At 36.9% G+C, this 21,966-nt stretch overlaps 1 protein-coding gene across 10 annotated transcripts in view; it reads right to left on the minus strand.

Annotated features, from left to right (window-relative positions):
- Positions 1–21,966, minus strand: part of ADAMTSL1 (ADAMTS like 1) — a 1,026,435-nt gene that overhangs the window by 322,333 nt on the left and 682,136 nt on the right. The gene's annotated exons all lie outside the window — the stretch shown is intronic.

Below are 21,966 nucleotides of genomic sequence, written 5' to 3' on the forward strand. Positions count from 1 at the left end.
ATAAAAAAGACATTTAAGATGAATAATTTATGTGCTTTAGGGAGGGCTTGGTCATCAAGAGACAAAAATAGCCAACAGAGAGATTTATTGACTCGTTGCTCCATCCATGCATGCGGCAGTCATACTGAGCAACATAATATAAAGAAACTAAAGACGAGTAATATGTGATCTCTCCTAGTAAGAAGTTCTCAATCTAATTGGCTATATGGTCATGAAATTTAATATAAGACAAAAGAAAGAAGAAGGAAACAGGTGCTAAGAGAAGAAAATGAATATCAATTCCCCTAGGAGTTTTGCTGAAGGACTTACATGAGTTCCTGAGAAAGAGAGTGACCCTAGAGCTGGACCTTAGAGCCTTGTCTACGTCTTCAAAACTGAATTACAGTGTTTCACTTCTTCTGTATGTTCCCATTGCATCCTGTACTCATAGTTGCATTTCTGGTATTTTAGCATAATGTCTAGCATTAGTAGATGCTCAATAAAAATCTGTTGAATGAATAAATCAACAATACTAAATCTCTCATAACTTCATTTTCCTCCTCTATAAAATTGTAACAATATCACCTCACATAGGTTCACACAAGGATTAAAGGTGGTAACATATGTGAAATGCTCACATAGCACAGTGCCTGACATAAGCTTACATAGCACAGTGTCTTACAGGCGTGGTGGTGCACACCTAGAATCCCAGCTACTCAGGAGGCTGAGGCACCATGTCAGTGCTCAGTGCCCAATAAATAAATAAATATTGGCTTTCATTAAAATTAGATATTGTTACCTCTGTTTGTACAGATGAAAAAATTGAAGCTAAAAGAACTTGGTAAATTAGTCCATGATCACACAGATAGTAAGATCAGAAGCTGGACTTCAAATTTGTATCTGACTGAATACTAAATTAAAGCCCACACCATGTACTGCTGATTATAGTTATTTTTGTTCGAATCTCATCACTACACAATTATAAGCTTCTTAAAGACAGAATGGTATAACACTTAACGTTCATGTCCCCATTGAACCTAATCCAGGCCCACATGGCAGACCTTTTTTAAAAATTGATTGAACCCACTTAGGCTTCAGATATCTTAAATGTAAATGGAAATATTAAACTACAAAATTTCAAATTCCCTTTCAGTTTCAAAACTGTCTTCTGTGGGGATGATGTCACCAAGATGGCAGAACAGGAGGTAACCAGCTCATATTCCCCCACAACAATTCTGTGCCTATCCACAGTAAAAAGTCTCTCTGTGCGAGCCTTGGAATTCAGGTAGGAGTCTGTGAAAGCCTAGCAGAGCCCATGACCTAGGAGGGTCATTTTGAGAGTGCAGACCAATACCCAGCTGACAGATCTGCTCTGCCAAACTTGCTTCTGGGTTCAAGCCCAGAAACAGCCCAGTCCCTGAAGGAGCTTGGCTACAGCCTCATTTGGCCTTAAGCCTACAACCAAAATCATCTGCCAAGGGGTCCAGAAAGAACTGTGTACACTACTGCCTTGGTAGAAAGACTCATCAGCTTGCTGACATTGGTCTTGGCAGTGGACCCGAAATTTGCCCTGGGGCACTATTCCAGCCTTCCTCAGCTAAGATCCCAGCTTAGAGAGAGACTTGTCCATACGTCAAGCCTGGCAGTCTGAGCCTCCCTGACAGGCTCATCTACTTCTGTCCCACAGCAGATTACAAGGAGTCCAGTCTCAGCCCTGGCCCTTTCACTGCAGTAGGAGAAGCATCCTATCTGTGCAGGAACTTACTTTTCTGAGCTAAGACGAGGCTCTCTAGCCTCTATCCCATAGCAGATCTCAAGGGAGCCCAGTCTCAGCTCCAGCCTCTCCTGCTGCAGTTGAGGAACTCTCCCGCCTGTGCAGGGACCTGCTGGGTGATGCATGTCCATCTGATCCAATAAGACAGACCACCGGCCTCCTTCTCACAGAAGATCCCCAAATGCTCAGTCTCAACTCCAGCCCCTTTCACTGCAGTAAGGGACCTATCCTACCTGGACAGAGGCCTACAGGCAGGGATCCCTCTCTTGGGCCAAAAGGATAGTCTTCTGCACTCAGTTCCTTGGCCAGCATTCCCGCATAGCCCTATTACTCTCCTTGGGTCTTCCCCAGATCCATCTGGGACAGATGGCCACATCAACCTCTGAGCATTTGTGAGACTTGTGGGCAAGATAGGGCTTGGAACATCCTCTAGTGCTGAGACATCTTCACCTGTGACAGGCTCAGGGAACACCATAGTCAGTCAGCTTAGAATCCCTGGAAGGCCCTCTGAAGAAGGACAAGCACAAACAAAACCACCCTTTGAAGACTAAAATAATTACCTAATTCCTCAATGCACAGACATTGTTGCGGTTTCACAAGCACCAAGAACATTCAGGAAAATATGGCTGCACCAAACAGACAAGATGCCAGAGACCAACCCTAAAGGGATGAAGAGGTGTGACCTCTCAGACAAATAACTCAAAATAGCTGTTTTAAGGATGATCAGTGAAATTCAAGAGACAGAGAGTTCATTCAAAAATTTGTCAGAGAAATTAAATAGAGAAATTAAAATAATTTTTAAAAATCAACCTTGGAGCTGAAATATACAATGAATAAAGTGAAAAATGTAAGAGCGAGCATAAACAGCTGGATTAATCAAACAGAAGAAACAATCAGTGCACTTGAAGACAGACTCTTTGAAAATATACAGTCAGAAAAGAAAGAATGAAAAGGAACGAACAAAGTTTGTGGGATCTACAGGACATAAAAGAGCAAATATTTGAGTTACTGGGGTTAAAGAGGGAACTAAGAAAGAAAGGTGTAGAGACAATATTCAAAAAACTAGTAACACAAAAATGTCCAAATCTGAAGACAGTTATAAGTATCCAGGTACAGGAAAGTCAAAAGTCACCAATCAGATATAATTAAATTCACAAAGGTAAAAGAAAAGAATCCTGAAAGCAGAAAGAGAAAAGAAGTAAATAACTTATAAAGGAGATCCAATACAACTGGAAGGAGACTTCTTAGAAACACTACAGGCCAGGAAGGAGTAGGACAATATGCTCAGAACGCTGAAGGAAAAAAAAATGTCAACAAAAAATGTTGTACCCTGTAAAAATATCCTTCAGAAATGAAGGGGAACTAAAGACCTTTCCGGACTGAAAATAAACCAAAAGCACAACACTCAAAACCCAAAACAACAAACAAACAAAAAACACAGAGGGAATTTATCATTACCAGACAAACCCATCTACAAGAAATGGTAAAAAGAAAATCTACAAAGAAACACTGGACTTAATCTGTACTAAAGACAAAATGGATCTAATAGATATTTATAGAACATTTCATTCAGTGGCTGCAGAATACACATAATTTCCTTAGCACATGGATCATTCTCAAGGATAGCCCATATGTTAGGTAACAAAACAAATCTCATAACATGAAAAAAAAACCCTGAAATAATATTAAGCATCTTCTCTGACCACAATGGAATAAAACTAGAAATTAATAACAAGAGGAATTTTGGAAACTATACAAACACATGGAAGTTAAACAATATGCTCCTGAATGACCAGTGGGTGAATGAATACATTAAGAAGAAAATTGAAAAACCTCTTGAAACAAATTATAGATAATGAAAACATGACATAACAAAATATATGGGATACAGTATAAGCAGTACTAAGAGGGAAGTTTATACCTATAAGTACCTACATCAAAAAAGAAGAAAAATTTCAAATAAACAATCTAACAGTATGTCTTAAAGAACCAGAAAAATAAGAGCAAACCAAACACAAATTAGTAGATGAAAAAAAAATAAAGATCAGAGCAGAAATAAATGAAACTGAAATGAGGAAAACAATATAAAAGATCAAGGAAACAAAAAATAGTCTCTTAGAAAAGATAAATAAAATTGACAAACCTTTAGAGAAGAATAGGAAAAAGAGAGAGAAGATCCAGATAAATAAAATCAGAGTGAAAAAAGAGACATTACAATTGGTATTGCAGAAATTCAAAAGATCATTATTGGCAATTATAAGCAACTATATGCCAATAAATTGGAAAATCTAGAAGAAATAGACAAATTCCTAGGCATATACAATCTACCAAGATTGAACCATAAAGAAATCCAAAACAGGATCAGACCAATAACAAGTAATGAGAACAAAGCCATAAAAAAAGTCTCCCAGCAAAGAGAAGCCCAGGGCCCAATGACTTCATTGCTGAATTCTACTAAACATTTAAACAAGGACAATTTAATATCAATCCTACTCAAACTATTTTGAAAAATAGAGGAGGAGGGAAAACTTCCAAACTCATTCTAGGAGGCCAAGATTACCAAATCTTGGTTAGTACCAAAACCAGACAAAGACACATTAAAAAACAAACCATAGGCCAATATCATTGATGAATATTGATGCAAAAATCCTCAACAAAACACTAGGAAACCAAATTCAACAACAAATTTAGAGGATCATTCATCATGACCAAGTAGTATTTATCCCAGAGATGCAAGGATGGTTCAGCATATGCAAATCAATCAACATGATACGTCCTATCAACAGGATCAAGAAGAAAACCATATGACCATTTCATCAAGTGCTGACAAAGTATTTTATAAAATTCAACATGCCTTCATGATAAAAATCCTTAAAAAACTGGATATTGAAGGAACATACCTCAACATAATAAAAGTAATATATGACAGATTCACAGCTAGTATTATTCTGAATGGGGAAAAACTCAAAGCTTTCCTTTAAGATATGAAACACAACAAGGATGTCCACTTCCAACATGTTATTTAACATACTACTGGAAGTCCTAGCTAGAGAAATCAAACTGCCGCAAAAAATAAAGGGTCTCCAAATTGGAAAGAAAGAAGTCAAATTATCCTTGTTTGCAGATTATATAATCTTATATTTGGAAAAACCTAAAGACCCACAAGAAAACTATTAGAACTGTTAAACAAATTCAGCAAAGTTGCCAGATACAAAATTAATGTATAAAAATCAGCAGCATTTCTATATACCAAAAATGAACAATCTGAACAAGATATCAAGAAGGTAATCTCATTTACAATAGCTACAAATAAAATAAAATACCTAGGTATTAACCAAAGAAGTGAAATATCTCTATGATGAAAACTATAAAACACTGATGAAAGAAACTGAAGAGTACACCAAAAAATGAAAAAAGATTCCATGTTCATGGATTGGAAGAATCAATATTGTTAAAATGTGTATACTATTCAAAGCAATCTACAGATTCATTGCAATCTCTGTCAAAATACCAATGACACTCTTCACAGAAATAGAAAAAACAATCCCAAAATTTACATGGAACCACAAAAGACCCAGAATAGCCAAAGCTATCCTGAGCAAAAAGAACAAAACTGAGGAATCACATTATCTGACTTCAAATTTTACTACAGAGATATAGTAACCAAAATAGCATGGTACTGAGAAGTTTTGCAAAGGAGTCAGGGAGGCTTGAAGATGAGGGGCATAATGGTCGGCCCTTGAAAGTTGACAACAACCAACTGAGAGCAATGATCGAAGCTGATCCTCTTACAACTACATGAGAAGTTGCAAGATAACTCAATGTCAACCATTCTATGGATATTCAGCATTTGAAGCACATTGGAAAGGTGATAAAGCTTGATAAGTGGGTGCCTCATGAGCTGATCAGAAAAAAAATCATAATTTTGAAATGTCATCTTCTCTTATTCTATGCAACAACAAGGAACCATTTCTTGATTGGATTGTGATGTGTGATGAAAAATGGATTTTATATGACAAGCAATGAAGAACAGCTCAGTGGTTCAACCAGGAGATGATCCAAAGCACTCCCCAAAACCAAACTTTCACCAAAAAAATAGGTCATGCTCACTGTCTGGTGTTTTGCTGCCGATCTGATCCACTACAGCTTTCTGAATCCTGGTGAAACCGTTATCTCAAAGAAGTATGCTTAGCAAATCAATGAGATGCACTGAAAATTGCAACACCTGCAGCCAGCATTGGTTAACAGAAAGGGCCCAATTTTTCTTCATGACAATGCCTGACTGCATATTGCACAACCAACACTTCAAAAGTCGAATGAATTGGGCTATAAGTTTTGCCTCATCTGCCATACTCACCTGAACTCTTGCCAACTGATTACCACTTCTTCAAGCATCTCGACAACCTTTTGCAGGGAAAATGCCTCCACAGCCAGCAGGATGCAGAAAATGCTTTCCAAGAGTTAGTCAAATCCTGAAGCATGAATTTTTATGCTACAGGAATAAACAAACTTATTTCTCATTGGCCAAAATGTATTGATTGTAATGGCTCCTATTTTGATTAATAAAGATGTGTTTGAGCCTAGTTACAGTGATTTAAAATTTATGGTCCAAAACCACAACAACTTTTGCATCAACCTAATATTAGAGAAAAATCACTTAGCCACAAAGAAAGACAGTAAAAAAGGAAGAGAGAGGTTATAAAATCACAAGAAAACAACTAACCAAATGGCAATAAGAAGTCCTTACTTATCAATAATAACATTAAATGTAAATGGGCTAAATTCTTCAATTAAAAGATAAAGAGTGGCTGAATGGAATAAATAATAAGGCCCAACTATATGCTGCAAACAAGAAGCTCACTTCACCTATAAGGGCACACAAACTGAAAGTGAAGGGATGGGAAAAGATATTCCATGCAAATAGAAACCAAAAAACAGCAGGAGTAGCTCAATTTACATCAGATAAAAGAGACTTTAAGTCAAAAACTGTAAAAAGAGACAAAGATCATTATATAATGATAAAAGAGTTAATTCAGCAAAAGGATGTAACAATAGTAAATATATATGCACCCAACACTAGCACATCCAAATATATAAAGCAAATTTTAACAGATCAAAAAGGAGAGATAAATGGCAATACAAAAATAGTAGGGCACCCCACTTTTAGCGATGGACAGATCATCCAGACAGAAATTTAACAAAAAAGCATCAGGGTTAAACTATATTCTAGACCAAATGGTGTAACAGACATTTACAGAACATTTCATTCAACTGCTGCAGAATACATACTTTTCCTATCAACACATGGAACATTTTCCAGAATAAACCATATATTAGGACACACTACAAATCTTAAAAAATTCAAAATTATTCAAATTACATCAAGTGTCTTTTTTGACCACAATGAAATAAAACTAGAAATCAATAACTTTCAAAACTATACAAATATAGATGAACTTTGGAAACTATACAAATACATGGAAATTAAATATGCTCCTGAATGCTTACTGAGTCAATAAATAAAGAAGGAATTTTTAAAAATTCTTGAAAAACATGAAAATGGAAGCACAACATACTAAAAACTATGGGATACAGGAAGAGTGATACTAAGACGGACATTTATAGAAATAAATGCTTATATCAAAACAATATAAAGAATCTAAATAAACAACCTAATGATGCATCTCAAGGAACTAGAAAAAAAAGAACAAACTAAACCCTAAATTAGTAGCAGAAAATAAATACTGAAGATGTGAGCAGAAATAAATGAAATTGAGACGAAAAACTAATACAAAAGATCAACAAAATGAAAAGTTGAGTTTTTGAAAAGATAAACAACATCAACAAACCATTAGTTAGGCTAACAAAGAAAAAAATAGACAAGACTCAAATAATTAAAATCAGAGATGAAAAAGGAAACATTATAGGTGACACCATAGAAATATAAGTGATCATTAGACTATTATAAACAATTAAATGTCAATAAATTGGAAAACTTAGAAATGGGTAAACTCCTTGACACATTCAACATATCAGGAGAAAACAGAAAACTGAACAGATCAATGATGAATAAAGAGATCAAACCAGTAATAAACGGTCTTCCATCAAAGTCACACCCAGGACCCGAGGACTTCACTGCTGAATTCTACCAAACATTTAAAAAAACAATCAAAGAGGAGAGAAAACTTTCAAACTTATCCAATGAGGCAAACATTACCCTAATACCAAAACCAGACAAAGATATAACCAAAAAGGAAACTGCAGGCCAAGCTCCTTCATGAATGTATGTGCAAAAATACTCCACAAAATACTAGCAAACAGAATTCAACAATACATTAAAAAGACCATTCACCATGATTAAGTGGGAATAATTCCAGGGATGCAAGGATGATCAACATTTACAAATTAATAATCATGATACAGTACATGAACAAAATCAAGAATGAAAATGATATGATCATTTCAATAGATGCTGAAAGGACATTTCATAAAATTCAACATCTGTAGATGATAAAAACCCTCAACAAATTGGGTATAGAAGGAAATTACCTCTACGTGACAAAGGTCATAAATGACAAGCACACAGCTAACACACTGAACAGAAAAAACTGAAAGCCTTTCCACTAAAACCTGGAATGAGACAAAGATGCTCAGTTTCATGACTTTTATTAAACAGTACTGGAAATCTTAGCCAGAGCAATTAGTCAAAAGAAAAAAATTAAGGGTATCTAAATTGTAAAGGAAGAAGTCAAATTATCCTTGTTTGCAGATGACATAATCTTATAGTTAGAAAAACCCCAGAATTTTCACCCAAAACTCATAACTTGTGAACAAATTTAATAAAGTTGCAGGATACAAAATCAACATACAAAAATCAGTAGTGTTTTATATATTAACAGTGATCAATTTGAAAAATAAATCAAGAAAGCAATCCCATTTAAAATAGCTACTAAAGAAAAAATACCTTAGAATAAATTTAACCAAAGAAGTGAGAGATCTCTATCAGTAAAACTAAAACATTGATGACAGAAATTGAAGAGGCCACCAAAAAAATGGAAAGCTATTCCATGTTGATGGATTAGAAGAATTAATACTGTTAACAAGACCAGGTGTGGCAACTCATGCCTGTAATCCCAGCACTTTGGGAGGCCAAGGTGGGCAGATCACCTGAGGTCAGGAGTTCGAGACCAGCCTGGCCAACATGGCAAAACCCCATCTCTACTAAAACCACAAAAATTAGCCAGTCATGGTAGCGGACACCTGTAATCCCAGCTACTAAGGAGGTGGAGGTTGCAGTGATCTGAGATTGCACCACTACACTCCAGCCTGGGCGACAGAGTGAGACTCTGTCTCAAAAAAAAAAAAAAAGTGTGCATATATATACATATATATATGTATATATATGTATATATATGGCACAAAGCTATAGTAACCCAAACAGCATGGTACTGGCATAAAAACAGACAGATACACCGATGGAACAGAATAGAGAACCCAGAAATAAATCCATGCACCAACAGCCAACCCATTTTCAACAAAGATCCCAAGAATATGCACTGGGGAAGGAATAGTCTCTTTAATAAGTGGTTCTGGGAAAACTGGATATCAATATGCAGAAGAATAAAATTAGATCCCCATTTTTTGGTAAATATAAAATTAACCCAATATTGATTAAAGACTTAAATGTAAGACTTGAAATTGTAAAATTACTAGAAGAAAAGATTAGGGAAATGCTCCACAACAAGGATCTGGGCAAAGATTTTTTGGATAAGATCTCAAAAGCACAGAAAACAAAAGCAAAAACAGACACATAGATTACATTAAGCTAAAAACTTCTGCACAGCAAAGAAAACAATTAAAAAGGGAAAAGCCAACTTACAGAACGGGAGAAAAGATTTGCAAACTACCCATCCATCTGGCAAGGAATTAATAACCAGAGTATATAAGGAACTCAACTCAATAGCAAAGAAAAAAACTTTCTGATAAAAAATGGACAAAAGACCTGAATAGATATTTGTTGAAGGAAGACACACGAACAGCTGACAGGCCTGTAAAAAAATGCTCAACATTACAAATCATCAGGGAAATGCGAATCAAAACCACAATAACATATCATTTCACCTCAGAGTGGCTATTATTAAAAGGACAAAAAATAGCAAATGCTGGTGAGGATGCAGAGTAAGAGAAGCACTTGCACACTGTTGGTGGGAATGTGAAGTAGTACACTCATTATAGAAAACAGTATGGAGGATCCTCAAAAAACTAAAACTAGAACTACTATATGATCCAGCAATCTCACTGCTGGTTATATATCCAAATGAAAGGAAATCACTACAACAAAGAGATACCTGCATTCCCATGTTTATTCCAGCACTATTCACAATAGTCAAGATATATAATCAACCTAAGTGTTCATCAATTAATAAATGGTTATCACACGTGGTATATATATACAATGGAATACTATTCAGTCATAAAAAATGAAATCCTGTCATTTGCAGCAATATGGCTGGAACTAGAGGTCATTACATTAAATGAAATAAGCCAGGCACAGAAAGACAAATATTGCATGTTCTCACTCATATGTGGGAGCTAAAAAGTGGACCTGTTTGAGATAGAAAGCAGTATGGTGGTTACCAGAGGCTGGTAAGGGAAGCAGGAGGGAACAATAAAGAGAAGTTGGTTATTGATTACACAAACACAGATGGAAGGAATAAGTTCTGGTATTTGACAGTACAGTGGGGAAAATTATAGTGACAATAAGTTATTGTATATTTCCAAATAGCTAGAAAAGAAGAATTGCAATGCTCCCCATACAAAGAAAAGGTAAATGTTTGAGGTGATAGATACCCCAGTTACTCTGATTTGGTCTTTACACCTTGTATACCATGTATCTCATTGTGGTTTTGATTTGCATTTCTCTAATGATCAATGATATTGAGCTTTTTTTATATGCTTGTTGGCTGCATGTATGTCATCTTTTGAAATGTGTCTGTTCATGTCCTTTATTCACTTTTTAATGGGGTTTCTTGGGGTGGTTTGTTTTGTAAACTTGTTTAAGTTCCTTATACATGCTGGATAATAGACGTTTGTCAGATGCATAGTTTGCAAATATTTTCTCCCATTCTGTAGGGTTATCTGTTTACTCTGTTGATAGTTTCTTTTGCTGTGCAGAAGCTCTTTAGTTTAATTAGATTTCATTTGTCAATGTTTGCTTTTGTTGAATTGCTTTCGGCATCTTTGTCATGAAATATTTGCCAGTTCCTATGTCCAGAATGGTATTGCCTATGTTGTCTTCCACAGTTTTTTTTTTTTAATAGTATTTAGTTTTACATTTAAGTCTTTAATCTACTTGAGTTAATTTTTGTCTATGGTATAAGGAAGGTGTCCAGTTTCAGTCTTCTGAATATGGCTAGCCAGTTATCCCAGCACCGTTTATTGAATAGGGAGTCCTTTCCTCATTGGTTGTGTTTGTCAGCTTTGTCAAAGATCAGATGGTCATAGGTGTGTGGCCTTATTTCTGGGCTCTCTATTCTGTTCCATTGGTCTATGTGTCTGTTCTTGAACCAGTACTATGCTGTTTTGGTTACTGCAGTCGTGTAGTATAGTTTGCAGTCAGGTAATGTGATACGTTCAGTTTTGTTCTTTTTGCCTAGGATTGCCTTGACTATGGGGTACTTTTAAAAATTCCATATGAATTTTAAAATAGTTTTTTTTCTAGTTCTGTGAAGAATGTCATTGGTAGTTTGATAGGAATAACATTGAATCTGTAAATTGCTTTAGGCAATATGGCTATTTTAATGATACGGATTCTTCCTATCCATGAGCATGGAATGTTTTTTCATTTGTTTGTGTTATCTCTGATTTTTTTGAGCAATAGTTTGTAATTCTTATTGTAGAAAGTTTTCACCTCTCTGATTAGCTGTATTCTTAGATATTTTATTCTTTTTGTTGGAATTATAAATGGAATTGCACTCCCGATTTGGCTTTCAGCTTGGCTCTTGTTGGTGTACAGGAATGCTAATGATTTTTGTACAATGATTTTATATCCTGAGACTTTGCTGAAGTTGTTGATTGGCTTAAGGAGCTTTCGGGTTGCGCCCATGTGGTTTTCTAGACAGAGAATCATGTTGTCTGCAAACAGAGATAGTGTGACTTCCTTTCTTCCTATTTGGATGCTTTTTATCTTTTTCTCTTGCCCGATTGCTCTGGCCAGCACTTCCAATATGATGTTGAATAGGAGTGGTGAGAGAAGGCATCTTTGTCTTGTGCTGGTTTTAAAAGGGAATTTTCTGGCTTTTGCTCATTCAGTATAATGTTGGCTGTGGGCTTGTCATAGATGACTCTTATTGTTTTAGGGTATTTTCCTTCAATATCTAGTTTATTAAATTTTTAACATGAAGAGATGTTGAATTTTATAAAAAGTATTTTCCTGCATCTGGGACTATTGTCTTTAGTTCTATTTATGTGATGAATAACATTTATTGACTTGCATACATTGAATCAACCTTGCATCTCTGGGATAAAGCCTAGTTGCTCATGCTAAATTAGCTTTTTGAAGTGCTGCTAAATTGGGTTTGCCAGTATTTTGTTGAGGATTTTTGCGTCAATATTCATCAAGGATATTGATCTGAAGTTTTCTTTTTTTGTTGTATCTCTCTCTGCCAGGTTTTGGTATCAGGATGGTGCTGGTCTCACAGAAAAGGGTGTCATATAATAGAAATAATATAATTTGAAGTATACTTTGCCTTTTTCCAGTTGTATGACTTTCTATGAGCCTCAATCTCCTCATTTATAAAATGGAAATAAAGTTATCCCACAGAATTGGCAGAGGAAGCACATAATGATGGGCATGAGTGTACTAAAAAACTATACATCACTAAAAATAATAAAATTTGAAAATGTTTTCTATTTTAGATTTGTTCTGCCTTGTTTACTTCACTGAATCTCTTTGGGAAAACAAACTCATCAATTTTTGTGAAGCTTACACTTAATTTCAAAGGAAAAATTAAACGGATAGAACTTTCCAAAAAGTTTTTTTATTAAGCTATAGAAACTCTTTCACTTCATAAATGGAATAGCAAGATGGAAAACAATGTTAATGTATCAGAAGAATCCCTTCCGTGAATAAAAGTGATACCTGAATACATAAAAGACCCAGCTAAGGTGACAAAAATAAAATATTACAAAATTAATGAATTTCTATGAAATGTCACTTTCCGGCTTTGGAATTGGATAATGGGTACAGACTGGATGAATTTTGAGGTGCTTCATAGAAAAAAACCTAGATCGAAGAGACAGTTGATAGAAATATAGATGTTACCAAAGTATATTTGTGCTGTTATAACAAAATACCTGAGACTGGGTAAGTTATAATAAATGGAAATTTATTTCCTCACAATTCTGGAGACTGGGAAATTCATGATCAAGGTGCTGGCATTTGGTGAGGACCTTCTTGCTACATCATCCATGGATCAATCTTTTTCTTCTTTCAGGCCCCTAGTCAGTTGGATGGTGCCCACCAATACTGAGTAAATTTTCCCAACTCAGTCCACTGATTCACAAGGCAATCTCCTCCAAAAATACCCTCACAGACACACCTGGGAACAATGCTTCAGCAGCTATCTAGGCATCCCTAAATCTGGTCAAGTTGACACCTAAAATTAACTATCATAGATGTTAAAGGCAACTCTGGTGAGGCCTTAGAAAGAAATGAACATTTAATTGGATACTGGAAGAAAGATGAGTCCTGTTATACAGTGGCAGAGAACTTGGCTGTGTCATTTTCTGCCATTGAGAGGAAAGTAGAACTTTCAGCGATGTATTAGTCTGTTTTCATGCTGCTGATAAAGACACACCTGAGACTGAGCAGTTTACAAAAGAAAGAGGTTTATTGGACATACAGTTCCATGTGGCTGGGGGGGCCTCACAATCATGGCAGAAGGTGACAGGCACATCTCACATGGTGGCAGACAAAAGAAGAGAGCTTGTGCAGTGAAACTCCTCTTTTTAAAACCATCAGATATCGTGAGACTCATTCACTATCACAAGAACAGCGCAGGAAAGACCTGCCCCCATATTTCAATCACCTCCCAATGGGATCCTCCCACAACACATGGGAATTGTGGGAGTTACAATTCAAGGTAAGATTAGGGTGGGGACACAGCCAAAACACATCATTCCACTCTAGCCCCTCCCAAACCTCATCCCCTTCTCATATCGCAAAATACAATCATCCTTCTCAACAGTCCCCCAAAAGTCTTAACTCATTTCAGCATTAACTCAAAAGCCCACAGTCCATCGTCTCATCTGAGACAAGGCAAGTCCCTTCCGCCTATGAGCCCGTAAAATCAAAAGCACGTTAGTTATTTCCTAGACACCATGGGGCTATAGGCATTTGGTAAATACAGCCATTCCAAATGGGAGAAATTGGCCAAAACAAAGGGACTACAGGCCCCACTCAAGTCCAAAATCCATCAGGGCAGTCAAATCTTAAAGCTCCAAAGTGATCTCCTTTGACTCCATGTCTCATATCTGGATCACGCTGATGCAAGAGGTGGGTTCCCATGGTCTTGGGCAGCTCCGTCCCTGTGGCTCTGCAGGGTACAGCCTCCTTCCTGGCTGCTTTTACTGGCTGATGTTGAGTGTCTGAAGCTTTTCCAGGCACACAGTGCAAGCGGTCAGTGAATCTACCATTCTGGGTCTGGAGGATGGTGGCCTTTGTCTCACAGCTTTACTAGGTGGTGTCCCAGTAGGCACTCTGTGTGGAGGCTCCGACCTCACATTTCCCTTCTGCACTGTCCTAGCAGAGGTTCTCCATGACAGCCCCGCCCCTGTGGCAAACTTCTGACTGGGCATTCAGGTGTTTCCATACATCTTCTGAAATCTAGGCGGAGGTTTCCAAACCTTAATTCTTGACTTCTGTGCACTCACAGGCTCAACACCACATGGAAGCTGCTAAGGTGTGGGGCTCGCACCCTCTGAAGCTACGGCCCGAGCTCTACATTGACCCCTTTCAGCCATGGCTGGAGCAGCTGGGATGCAGGGCACCAAGTCCCTAGGGTGCACACAGCATGGGGATCCTGGGCCCAGCCCACGAAACCACTTTTTCCTCCTGCCTGCTGTCCAGTTCCAAAGTTGCTTCCATATTTTCAGGTATCTTTTCAGCAGCACCCTACTCTACTGGTACCAATTCACTGTATTAGTCCATTTTCACGCTGCTTATAAACATACCCAAGACTGAGGAATTTACAAAAGAAAGAGGTTTATTAGACTTACAGTTTCATGTGGCTGGGGCAGCCTCACAATCATTGCAGAAGGTGAAAGCCATGTCTCACATGGCAGCAGACAACAGAAGAGAGCTTGTGCAGGGAAACTCCCCTTTTTATTTTATTTTATTTTATTTTATTTTATTTTGAGATGGAGTCTCACTGTGTCACCCAGGCTGGAGTGCAGTGGTGCAATCTTGGCTCACTGCAACCTCCGCCTCCCCGGTTCAAGCAATTCTCCTGCCTCAGCCTCCAGAGAAGCTGGGACTACAGGTGCCCTCTACCACACCTGGCTAATTTTTTGTATTTTTAAGTAGAGATGGGGTTTCACCATGTTAACCAGGATGGTCTCAATCTCCTGACCTCATGATCCACCCGCCTCAGCCTCCCAAAGTGCTGGAATTACAGGTGTGAGCCACTGCACCCAGCCTGAAACTTCCCTTTTTAAAACCATCAGATCTCATGAGACTCATTCACTATCATGAGAACAGCCCAGGAAAGATCTGCTCTCATAATTCAATCACCTCCCACCGGGTTCCTCCCACAACATGTGAGAATTGTAGGAGTTCCAATTCAAGGTGAGATTTAGGTCAGAACACAGCCAAGCCATATCAATCAATAAACTTATGTACTTAGCTGAGTAGATTTCCAAACACAGTGTGGATGACTACAGCCTGGTTTCTCCTTGGTACTTATAGTAAAATGTGAGAGCAAAGAGAGAAACTGAGAGATGAACTGTTCAGCAAAAAGGTACTAGCATTTGATTATTTGAAACATTTTCAGCTTATTTAGGTAGTGTGCTCTGGTAACAGGGCCAAGGTTATGGCTAGATAACCATTTGCTAAAGAAATTAGGCATGTGACTCATGAATCCCTCAAACGTCTTAGCAGAAGCCGGGAATAGAGATGCAGTTATTCAGAAAAGAACTGTAAAGGACCCCCTGGTTTGACAGCTTGGACACCTGTTAATTGCAAGAAAGACTGATGTGATTTCTGAGAATTTCATACCAGCAGAAATACTGACAGCCTAGAATAAATGTCCCAGAGATGGGACAAAGTGAAAGAAGAATGACTCTTACGTCTGAGCCACAGATGCAGAAGCCTGGGCTGACTTTACCTCCTTGAGCTGAGAGGGAAGGGCTGCCTCCTTGGTAGGCACATAGAATGAAGCACTGAGCCACAAGGATTAGTCTCAGGCCTTGAAATCTAGTGGATTTTTTTCCTGCTCGGTATCAGACATGCTTAGGACCTATGATCCCTTTTTCTTTTGTGTTTTTCCCTTTTTGAGTGGGAATGGGAATCTGCTTCTGCTTGTCCCACCATTGTATTTTGGAAGCAGATAACTTATTTTTGGTTTCAAATGTGCACAGATGGAGACAAATGATGTCCCAGGATGCACCATATCCAAGTCTCACCCACAGCTGATTCAGCTGATAGAATTTGGAATTTTTGAATTGATAATATTTTAGAGTTAGAGTTGACTCTGAAATGGGTTAAAACTTTTGGGATATTGGGATCAGGTGAATATTTGTCACATGGGAAGGATGTAAATTTGGGAGCCAGACAGCTGGCTGTCATGGGTTGAATTGTGTCTCCCCCAAAAGATAAGCTAAAGTCAAAACCTCTGATGCCTATAAATGTGACCTTTTTAGGAAATAGAATCTTTGCAGATGTAACCAAATTGAGATGAATTCATAATCCATTAGGGTGGGCTCAATTTAATATGATTGCTGTCCTTGTAAGAAGAGGTGAAGACACAGACACAGAGGGTAGAATGCTATTTGATAACAGAGGCAGAGATTAAAGTGATGCAGCCGCAAGTTAAGAAATAGTAAGGATTGACGGCTACTATTAGAAGTTAGGAAGAGGCAAAAGAGGCAAAGGATTCCACCCAGAGCCTCAGAGAAAGCATGGTTCTGATGACACTTTGATTTTTGAATTCTGGCCTAATGAACTGTGAGAGAATAAATTTCTGTTGTTTTAAGCCACCATGTAAAGGAATTTGGGATTTTTTAAACCTGAAGGCAAAAAAAAAATACAATGGAAATGATTCAAACAGATGATAAATGAAACCAAATCTGTATTTTAGAAAGAGGTCCCCATTTACAGTGAGGGCAATATAGTATAGTGACTATAGTACACTTTCCTATTTACTTATCTCCTCTCACAGTGAAAATTCTGGAAGGGCAGGGACTATCCTTCTTGTCCATTAATGTATTTTCAGTATTTAGCATACTGTTAATTCCTAAGTAAAATTTGTTAGACAAATACATTTTTAAAAGTTTTTCACAATAACTCTAAAAATGTATCACTCCTATGGAAAGAGATCTTAATCAATTTTATATCCTCAATAATCAACATACAGCAGATTGTTGGAAGAATGCGTAAACAAGATTCAGAAACTAAGGAAATTCAACTAGTAAGTAGTAGTTAGTTTTTTATCTTTACTATGCTATGAAAAGAGGAGAATAAGAAAGATTATGCACTAAATATTTTAAGCAACACCATGCTTCCATGTGGAATTAGATTATAAAGTACAGAAGAAAAAAATGTCCAACGCCTTATTTCTGACATCATCACCTTTGGAATAACTAGTGGACATTTGATACTAGTGACTTAGGTCACAGACAGAGATGGAGAAATAATCATTCTATTCGATTCATTTCAAACTACTCACCACAGGAATTATTAAAAATGAAAAGAATTTCTTTGTTAGAAATATGGTTCATTTTGATGTTGCCAGAATAAAGACATCAAAACTCTGTGATTCATTTTATTGCTTATTTCTGTACTGTATTATTCATCTTAAAACAATATTATATAAGGCATTACTTGAAAGGAATTCTTCTTTCCCTTTTTGAAATGCTTAATTTTTTGAAATAGCAATAAGCAATATTATAAATATGCAGATTCATGATAAAAGACTTGTTTATAATCATACTTTTTCTTTTGACATATATCAGGTATCATCTGATGAATTCTATTAATTACAAAAATAAAACATACTTTTCTCTATTTGCTTTCAAAATAACCTCAAAATTATTTTTAACAGCAGCCCATGTTCTGTCCGCAAACTTATGCTACTCTTTTAAAAAATATATTTAAAACAGAAACCAGCTTTGTGCTTTACAACAAATATAAATAGGGGTAATTTGGATAATGAAAATAAATGAATAACAGCAGTACTAATAGAACTGATCCTATTTGTGATGGCTCATTAACTCTGTACAGGATGCAATTCACTGCCCTGGATCAGGAGTTGATAATTATACACTGTGGAGCTATTTGCAAAAGATGACTGCAATAGGAAATTAACAGAAGGTCTGTTCATTCATTGGGAAGTCAGTACCCCTTTCGTATGTATAACTATATTAAATCATGTACTCAGAAAGGCTCTAAGGAAGAAAAAGAAAAAGATAAGAAATAACTTGGGTACAATTAATACGAGTAGTATTTATCAAGCTCATAGTAAGCACTTTAAATGCACTTGATTACTTAATCTTCATTCTAATCCCATTTTTACAATTATTATCCTCATTTTGCAGATGACAAAACTGAGGCTTAGGAACTTGCTCAAACGCACATGCCAATGAGTGGTGGAGCTTAGATTCCAACCTAGAGGGTATGATTCCAGAGCCTCTTGTCTTTAACTATTCATACAATGACAAATTGCCTCCCTAGCTCAGCCTTCTCTCTAACTTCATCTAGTCTAGAATGATAATGAGCAAATAAGAATCCCCAGTGTTTCTCAGTCTGAGATGCAAGGTGAAGAGGAATAACACAATCACTCGCTGGGGATGATTATCAGATTCTAGGAGGGAGAGAGGGAGAGAAAGGGAGAGAATGTGGTTTGAAAAGGTTTTATTTTGAAAAAATTAAACCTATTATTTTCATAATATTAATGACAGAATTACAGCTAGACAAAATCTCAGCCCATGGGATAAACGGAAGAAATAATGTAGGGAGCATAGTTAGAAAATGTTGATAAACACCAGCACTCTCTGACCTCTAGTCTGTCATTAACTAGCCATAGGATCCTGGGAAAATCATACAATGATTTCCTGGGGCTGGACTAGATCATCTCAAAGGCCCTGCTTTCAAACGCTGGGCTGTGAAGTGCTATTAGTGACAATTTCTGTGCTCTGGGAGGGGGAAAAAAAAAGAGAAAAGTAAGGGGCAGTAACTTTCTCATAAGACAAACTATCTCCATTTCAAAGAATTGTCCTTTATTCTGAAATTGGGTTCTTACTACTTCCTTGTGATGAACGTTTCAATTGTGAAATGATGATGGGGACAGTACACGGTAGAAGGTCTCTTTTTGTTTTTTTAAAGTCATTACCTAACCAATTAGGAAGTTTGTTACTTGTCACATCCTGGGAAGTTTTTTGAAATGTTACAGTTATAAAATCTTATACAGGGAATCACTAGTTTAATATATTTTTCAACTTAAAATTTTCAGAGTCTTCTACATTTCTACAGCACTTTACAGTTTATTAAACATTTTCACATATATTATTTCACTTTGGTACACTATGGTCTAGGAGACAATTCATTTTCCACAGATTGAAAATTAGAGCTTAGGGACGTTGCGTATCTTGACCAAGATTACACAGTTCGTTAAAGAGGAGCTAGATTGAAACTCATGTTTTATTTATTTATTTATTTATTTATTTAGAGATGGAGTCTTGCTCTGTCACCCAGGCTGGAGTACAGTGGTGCAATCTTGGCTCACTGCAACCTCCGCCTCCCAGGTTTAAGCCATTGTCCTGCCTCAGCCTCCCAAACAGCTGCAAATACAGGCACCTGCCATCACGCCTGGCTAATTTTTGTATTTTCAGCAGAGACAGGGTTTCGCCATGTTGGCCAGGCAGGTCTCGAACTCTGGACCTCAGGTGATCCGCCCTCCTCAGCCTACCAAAATGCCCAGATTACAGGCATGAGCCACCACGCCTGGCCCCCAACTCATGTCTTTTGACTTTAAATTCTGTCTGCTTTCCAATCTGTAAGTGAATCTGGCCATGACAGGATCATAACAAAAGTGTTTTCAATACATAGAATTAATAAATCTGAATTTCTGGAAGACAGGGCTTAAGAGTTGTGTCTTTTAAGAGCTCTCCAGGTGATTCTGATAGGCAGCCAAATCTGGGGACCATTACCAAATGGTCTGAGCCTCTGTATAACTGGCCTCACTGGAAAGAATAGGAGTTTTGAACTCAGACAGAGCTGGGTGTCTCTGGGCAAGATATAAAATCAACCTGAGCCTCCAGTTTCTTCATCTGTGAAATAAGGATAATGATGTCTAACATGCAGAACCGTAAATATTTGAAAAAAAATATAAAGTACCTATATATGGTAGTCATTCAAAAATGGAAGCTATTATCATTACTACTACTACCTCGTATGATGCTCTATTACTACCGAGTAAGAATTAGGTATATATTATAAATAGCAATGATTCTAGAACTTTCCTGAAGAAATTTACAATAAACACATGCCACCCAAATTATTCGTGATCTCAGGACAGTCTCCAGGTCTCAGTTTCCTCTTCTATGAAACAGCAATAACTGTGAATTGCTAAGCTATCTTCTGGCTCTAGAAAGTCCAGGACTCTGTGATTCTATTTAAGAGTTAAAGAACCAGTCTTGAGAATGCGGCTCTTTGAAGAGTATTAAACAGGTATCCCTGAAATAAATTAGTGCATATGAATGACAAATCTCTGTAGCTATGCTGTCATTTTCTATCAAGGTGAGACTATGGTCATCCATGGTTTACCACAGTCCTGTCTGCCATTCAAGCCTCCATGATTCTCTCCCAAACTACCTCCCTCTTCTTACTGCATAGCTAGGTCTTATCTGGCTCTCCAGCCAAACTAAATTTCTTGTTAGTGCTTAAATGCAATCTTTGTTTTTCCATCGCCTTTACTACATGATTGCCTCTAACAAGACAAATAAATGAAGAAAATAATAATAATAACCAGTCATTATTTCTATGTATAAGTCACAGTGCTTTTCAAATACGGTATAATTTACATTTGCTCTCAAATCTGTCATACTCATAAGAATCTAAGTTAAAGCATGTTTATACTTGTAACCCAAAGTCCAGTACTATCACTTCATATTTATTATATATGAAATTTATTCCTTAGCAACTGAGATAGAATTCTCTTTCAGTTGCTAAGGTACATGAGGCCTGCTGGCAGGATTAGTTTAGGAAAAAATATGCCACGTTGAACTCCCATGCAAAAGAAACAAATGAAACCTAATTTGCTGAGCTGTCTTGTTTATTTTGGTTCATTCAGGAGAGTAATATAGTAGCAATAACATTGAACTGGATCTCAGGAGATGTGGAATTTAGTCCCATTTTTGGCATGACCAAACATACAGCTTTCAGAAGATCAAGCATATTTTCTGGTCCTCGGTTTTTTCACTTCTAAAATGGAAATCTTCCTTGCTTTTACTCAAACAGTATACATACGTAGGGAGTTATTATTCTTTTGTTTGCCATTCCCTACAACACAGTCCCCTTTCTAAATCTATTTGCTTTACAATTCTCTACTATTCCTAAAGATTTTTCAGATTCCCTAATTCCATTTCATTACCACTAAGAGTCCTAGAGGAGGAAGTAAATAGCAAAGATCAGAAACGATTTGTTCAGATATATTGCTTTTTAGAATGTTGATTGAATAACTCTAAGGCCCTTTCTAGCTTTAAAATAGTAAAATTCCATATTCAGATTTACACCTGAAATTCATATATCTCTTGTATATAAGGAAACCTTAAGATATGTTTCATCATCTGCATTCTCCTATATGACACCAGTTTCTCTGCCTCATGATTTTAAACTTTATGAAGGCTGACTATGTCTGTTTCCCTCTTGTATGCATAAAACCTTGCCTGACATCTCACATCTCTTATAGTCATTTACACTATGGTTTTTGCCTTTACAT

Source organism: Pongo abelii, chromosome 13, assembly GCF_028885655.2.
Source record: "Pongo abelii isolate AG06213 chromosome 13, NHGRI_mPonAbe1-v2.0_pri, whole genome shotgun sequence".
Lineage (NCBI taxonomy): Eukaryota > Metazoa > Chordata > Mammalia > Primates > Hominidae > Pongo > Pongo abelii.